This window comes from Camelus ferus, chromosome 12 (genome assembly GCF_009834535.1).
Source record: "Camelus ferus isolate YT-003-E chromosome 12, BCGSAC_Cfer_1.0, whole genome shotgun sequence".
Taxonomy (NCBI): domain Eukaryota; kingdom Metazoa; phylum Chordata; class Mammalia; order Artiodactyla; family Camelidae; genus Camelus; species Camelus ferus.
Window position 1 is genome coordinate 23,978,232 of NC_045707.1, and position 6,890 is coordinate 23,985,121.

A 6,890-nucleotide genomic window follows, 5' to 3' on the forward strand; every position below is an offset into this window, starting at 1 on the left:
TTAGAAGAAATCCAGGCACAAGTCTTTGTGACCTGAGATTAGGCAATGTTTTTTTTAATGTTTAACACCAAAAGCACAAGCAACAAAAAAAGATAAATTGTATTTCATCAAAATTAAATTTTTTGTGTGCTTTGAAAGACACTGTCAAGAAAGTGAAAACATATACAATGAGAGAAAATATTTTTCAATTTTCACATATTCAATAAGGAGCTTTTATCTTGAATACACAGAGTAGTCTTACAACTCAGTAACACAAATTTAAAGAGGGCATAACATTTCTTCAGAGATTATCAAATGCCCAATAAGCACTTGAAAAGATGCTTAAAATCCCTGGTCATTAGGGAATTGCAAATCAAAAACCACACTGAGCCCACTCACATTTGCCAGGATGGCTATAATTAAAATAAAAATAAAAGACAACAGCAAACAGAAAATAGTGTGTTTGGTGAGGATGTGGAGAAACTGGAACCCTCACACATTGCTGGTGGGAATGTAAAATGCTACAGCCACTGCGGAAAACAATTTGGTGATTCCACAATATGATAAATAGAATCACCATATGACCTAGCAATTCCTCTCCTAGGTATATACTAAAAGAACTGAAAACACATGTTCACACACAGACTTGTCCGTGAATGTTCGTATCATTCATAATAGCCAAGAAGTGAAACACTCCAAATGTCTACCAAATGAATGAATTTTTTAAAAAAAAAATGTATATCCATTCAACAGAATATTATTCAGCCATACAAAGGAATAAAACTTTGAAATATGCTACAACATGGATGAACCTCAAAACATGGTAAATGAAAGCAGCTGGACACAAAGGTCACAGTGTATGATTCCATTTATATGAAATGTCCTAGGCACACAGAGACAAAACAGTAGTTACCAGAGGCTGGAAAGAGGGAGGGAGGAGTGAGGGAGTCATGGCTAATAGACTTGGGGTCTCTTTTGTGGGTGATTAAAACGTTCTGAAATTACCTACTGGGGATGGCTGTACAACCTTGTGAGTATACTAAAATCCACTGAGTTGTACACTTTAAAAGGGTGGATTTTACTGTGTATAAATTATAGCTCAATAAAAAAAAAAAAAAAAAGAATTAGTGCTGGTTTTCATCCGACGTCATGTTACCATGATGTAATTGAGACAAAGCTAAGAAATTTTTATTTTACATAATTCGCATGGTAGGCATCTTTCTTGTGCTTGATCTTCTGTTTTTTATAAAAGAACATATTTAATGTTATCACTGGCATCATCATTCTATAGTTCTCAACATGAAGAGGTTTAAGAAAACCTTTATAGAGGATTTTAAACAGACAAAACTGACCAAGTAAAGCAATGTAGAATAGCTAATTGGAAATTATAAAAGGTATGAAGCAGAAATGTTTACAGATATTAGTGATCTTTTGGGGGTAGGATTGTGTGTAGAAATAGTAATGAATAAAATGTGGCTTTCTCATTAAGTTGAAGGATGTATGCAACCAGAGATCTACTGGCAGCATAGTAACTGGCAGATTAGTTCCAAAGCAGAAGAATCTTTGGTGCTGCTTTTAAAAAAGGATCTACTGTGATTAATAAGTTTCCCATCATATGCCACATTTATAGGGGTCCATAAGCTCATGAAAAAGGAATGGTGACGAGTAGTAACTGCTAAAATTTTACACTGAATTACCTAGTTGTATTAGGAAAGACTTTCATTTTTCTTTAACGATTCTTTTAAACACTTTCTCCAACAATGCTTGATTAATATATTCATACTAATTATCTCTATACCTTTTCCACCCACATGATGCCAATTAAAACAATTAGCTAACTTGAGTTAAAAGATTCTTTTTAAATAATCAGTCTTTATTTTCAGCATTATATTTAGATGAAGAAATATGACTCATGGCCATTGTAGTTCTAAAAATGATGTTATCTATAAGGTAATACAAAATTTCCATATTGTTACAAAGATTTCTCAATAATTATAGAACATTTTAAAAGTTTTCTTATTAGATTCAGTTATATAACATGCTTCATTCTTAATTAAATTATTCTTACTTATCCATGTTAAATTTTTGGTTCTAAGTTGTTTAGGTTTCTAATATTTATTGTGGAGAAAATTTTCAGTTCTTATATCTAATTCAACCATGTGATTATTTCTACTGTTATCTGTTTTGAAAGATAGGTTTTCCTATTTCAATGCTCTGGGATACCTGCATTTGTTCTTCTTAGAGAGTCGTCTGGTTACTGTAAAGGACTAAAACTGTTAGAGTGCATTATTCACCTCAGAGAAGAAATGAACTAAAACTTGCATCTTTATTTTTACCTAGGCTCTAAGGTTTGACTTTAGTCACAGCCCATGTTAGTACTTTTTATTATATTGTACTTGCCCTTGGTTCTTGCATCCTTTATGGTTGGGTATAAAATTAATGAGAAATAAATGACCATTATCTACGGGCAGAAAAGTAGGAAAAAAAGAAACAGCAGGTAAGAAATGAAGGAAGAAGAAAGAAGGGGGATTGAGAGGCAAACTAGGATTAGCTTACATTCAGTTAAAAGACAGAAGTAAAAATACCTCATAATTTTAGCTTTGAATTAAAAATTTAAAAACCTGTACACAGGACATGGGACATATTAATGTGTGCTGGACTTGGAGGGGATTCCCACAAGTCTTTGGACAGCTAATAGAAATTTAGTCACTCAACATTCCAGCAGCATATGTGAAGGTGAGCATAGGTCAATAATAGATTGCATAAATTTTATTAGGTTATTTGATCTATGCCTAGAGGTCATAAAACATGGATATTTAACTTAATCTCTTTTATATTTGTAACAGTTTAAGTTTTTCAAAAGTAACAGACAATCCAGGGAGCGGGGAGAGGAGGGATGAGTGGAAAAACCAGAGGATTTTTAGGGCCATAAAACTACTCTCGTGCGATACTATAAAGATGGCTACATGTCCTTGTACATTTGTTCCAACCCAAAGAACGTAAAATGCCTATTGTAAACCATGGAATTTAGGTGGTTGTGATATGTTAATGTAGGCTCATCAGTTGTAATAAATACGCCACTTTGGTGGAGGTGTTGATAATGGAGGAAATTGCATGTATAGGGGCAGTGGTTACGTGGAAAATCTCTGTACCTTCCACTCAATTTTACTATAAACCTAAAACTGCTCTAAAAATACAAAGTTAAAAAAAGGCAACTCATACTAAAAACAAACTTTTGCTCCAAGTTATTTTTATAGGAAAACATGTGTTGTTAATTGAGTGAATATGTATGCAACACTCTAGATGTCTGTTTTGCGATCTCTACAAAATGATAAAGTTATTAATAAAGAGCCATCTGACTTCTCTAAGTTCACAAGATCATGTCTTCATTCTTCAAATGTATATTGGTTATCTTTCACTATATTACAAATTATCCCCAACTTAGCAATTTAAAACAGCAAACAGTCTAGCTCGTTCAGAGTCAAAAGTGAGCTAAGGCAAGGTTTAATTAGGGCTGAAAAATCTACCTCCAATCTCACCTATGTGGTCATTGGTAGGGCTCAGAGAAAGGGCAGTGGTTCTGCGAAAGACCTGCCAAGAGAATGAAAAGACAAGCCACAGACTGGGAGAAAATATTTGCGAAAGACATATCTGATCAAGGACTGTTAACCAAAATACGCAAAGAACTCTTAAGACTCAACAATAAGGAAAAAAAAAGAAAACCTGATGAACAAAATAGATCAAAGAACTTAACAGATGGCAAATAAGCATATGAAAAGATGTTCCACTGGGCAAAAAGCTAAGTAAAACATCAGTGAGATGTTTATCATTCCCCAAATGCCATTTACAATTAAAGCCATCAGTTCCTTGATACATGGGCCTTTTCACAGGGTTTTTCGTGACCTCGTGACATGGGAGCTAGTTTTCTCCAGTACAAGTGAGGGGAGAGAAAGAGAGAGAGAAGAAAGATATAAACCAGTCCTTTTGCAATTTAATCTTAGAAGTAACATCTCATTATTTCTGCTATATCTCATCTATTCGAAGTGGATCAAGTCCAACCCACACTCAAGGGGAAGGTATTCACAAGAGTGAATCCCAGGCTGCAAGATCACTGATGGCCAACTTAGAGGTTGCCTACCCAAATGCGCCAAAGTCACCTTAAACCTATAGGATATCAGGCCACATAGAACTATGCTGTTTTCTTTAGAGAAAATGTTAGATCCTGAGTTTCTGCTGTGAGCAGATAGTAGTGTCCTTTGTTAAGCAAGACAACACTGGCAGAAGGCTGGGATTGAGGAAGGAGATCCTGAGCTCAGCTATGGTGTGGTTAAGCTGGTTAAGCTTGTGTTTAACTTGAGACTTCCAGCTGGGGGTGCTGAGTCAGCAATTTGTTAGATGTGTCTTAGCTCAGAGGGAAGTTTGGAATGAAGATATTAACTTGAAAGCATTCATAATATAGATAATAATTAATGATATGAGCATGGAACAAGTCATGAGAGACAGAATACAAAGTGAGAAAAGGAAGAGACCAAGTTCAAAGCCTTGAATAACTCAAGATTAAAAGCCAGATAAAGGGCAGTGATCCAGCAAAGGACGCTGAGAGGAATCAGTTTCCAAGGTTAAAAAAACAGGGAAAGTTTGGTGACAGCGAAGCCCAGCGCAGAATCAGTCAAGAAAGACGGACAAGTCTCCAAACTCCAATGCTGCTGAGGATTCCAGTAACAGGAACACAGAACAATGCCCATTGGCTTAACTGATGGAGAACTCACTGGTGCCCACGGCAGGAAGCATATGGATAAAGGACAGGAGAGGAGCCTAGATGGGAGGGAGCTGAGTGGCAGGTAAGTGAATCAGTACAGGCAACTTTTGTCAAAGCTTTGTAAAGGAGAGGGGAAAAAAACCCAAAAAAACAGAAACAATCAAAAGGGAAGCAGAGTTCTTTTTAACATGAAAGTGAATGTTTCCTTACTTTGTAAATATGTGTATATATTTAAATGATGATGAGAAGGGTGCCACAGAAAGAAAGAAACAAGAATGAAAAAAATAATGACCGATGTCAGGTTCTGGGGCAAGTGTGGGGACGTGGGATCTCTAACAAAGAGGGAGTGGTATCTCCTGAGCCACAAGAGGGAATGAAAGCAGAAGAGATGGACGGTACGGATGCTGGAAGGTTTGATAGACTTAATGGCAGAAAAGTGAAGGCTCTGGCAGTCCACTGCGGCTGGGTTTATTCTCTTTGTGAAGGAGATGTCATGTGTGTATGTGAGTGTGTGCCTGAGAGGACACTGGAGAGACACAAATACAGCAGTTGTCGGGCAATCTTCAACTACGTTGGAACAGGAGGAAATGAATACAATGCTTCACTGACACAGCCAAATCCTTTAGAGAAAGCCAATCCTGGGCTAGGGGAACATGGGTCACTTTACTCTCATTTCTAATCACTGCTTCTCCTTCCGTGCTTTTGTGCATTTCCTGCTCCTTCTCTCATAAGGAAGGGGATCCAAGGCAGGAAGCCCACCTATGTGTCAGGGACTCGAGTGACAGTGCCTTTCAGAGTGTTTGCATTTAAAACAAAGATGACCAAACAGGGTAGTGATCTCTGCCTAACCCAAGAGACTGACGTGCTACTTGAGAAAAACAATTCAGAGCATAGTTTGGGGTAGACATTGGCATCACTTGCAGGCTATGCAATCTAACTGGGCCTCAATTTTCTCAGCTGTAAAATGTGGATAACATTCCTTAATATTAAAAGTTTTAAAGATTCTTGACACTTTATATATCAAGCACCTGACACTCAAATACATTTAAAAAAAAAAAAAAAAGTCGTAGCTGCCACTGCCGCTATTAGCAACGTGGTTATTGTTATTCCTGCTGTATTTCTGTTAAAGGAGCTTTTTATGAGATTAGGCCGCATGTGTCAATATCTACAGGGGCGGAATCCGTTGATACGTCCATTAAACAACTCTCTCTGCATGCCTGTGTGCCTCCCTAAATTCACCGTCAACGTGAGAGGGCAGGAAGCAGTCACAACACCACTTACCAAGCGCGACCCCAGAGGCAAACCAGCGTGCTGGAGGAGCCCAGCGGAGGCCTAGGAGAACTGGAGCAGCCTTCGTTAAGATGAAATGTTTAAGGCGGTTTTGGGCTGCACCCCACAGGCCTATGAGGCCTGTACTCCCAGCTGCGAGACCGAAGAAGCCAATGACAGAGACAGCAATGGCTTAAAGGACACGGGGAGCTTCCATGCCTGGAGCAAGTTCCCGGAGCGACTCTCCCGCCACGGATGGACAGCGGCCAGCAGGCGGAACATGGCGGCAGGCTTCGCTTCCGGGGCAGAGGGCAGTTCGCAGTTATAGGGCAAACTGACGTCCCATTGGCTCGTTGGTTACCATGGAAACCAGCGGAGGGGCACATCTCTCACCACCCCTTTGATAAGAGGAATCGCTAGCCCAGGCAGGCGCGATTACGTAGGAAGGTCAGTCACACGTGTTTTCCAGATAGAGGTGAAGCAGGCCCTGGTACTTTATTTCAGCTAATATACCAACTAGCAAATGAAACTCCACTGCTTTTGTAGCATTTTAGATGGATTATATATTTCTAAGTTCTTATTTCTACTCAAAGGGTTTTTTCTTGTTTTTTCTTTCGTTTCTTTTTTAATTTGGGGGGAGGTAATTAGGTTTATTTATTTACTTTCAGAGGAGGTACTGGGGGTTGAATCCAGGACCTTGTGCATGCTAAGCTTGCGCTCTACCACTTGAGCTATACCCCCCCAAAGAGTTTTTTTAAGTTGGTAGATTTTTTTTTCCTTGTAAAGGACATCATGATAATTATTTGATAAAAGCAAATAAATAGAGATTGTCTTTTAGTTCAACATGAAAAATTAAATAGGTGGGTTTTTTCAACCCTGAATT

The 6,890-nt window shown here is 38.2% G+C and overlaps 1 long non-coding RNA gene across 1 annotated transcript in view; it reads right to left on the reverse strand.

Annotated features, from left to right (window-relative positions):
• Nucleotides 1–6,648, reverse strand: part of LOC116667639 — a 60,920-nt gene extending 54,272 nt beyond the window's left edge. The window contains exon 1 of the long non-coding RNA XR_004324566.1: nucleotides 6,020–6,648. This is a non-coding gene — a long non-coding RNA (uncharacterized LOC116667639). The remainder of the gene's footprint in view (nucleotides 1–6,019) is intronic.
• Nucleotides 6,649–6,890: the final 242 nt, after the last annotated feature.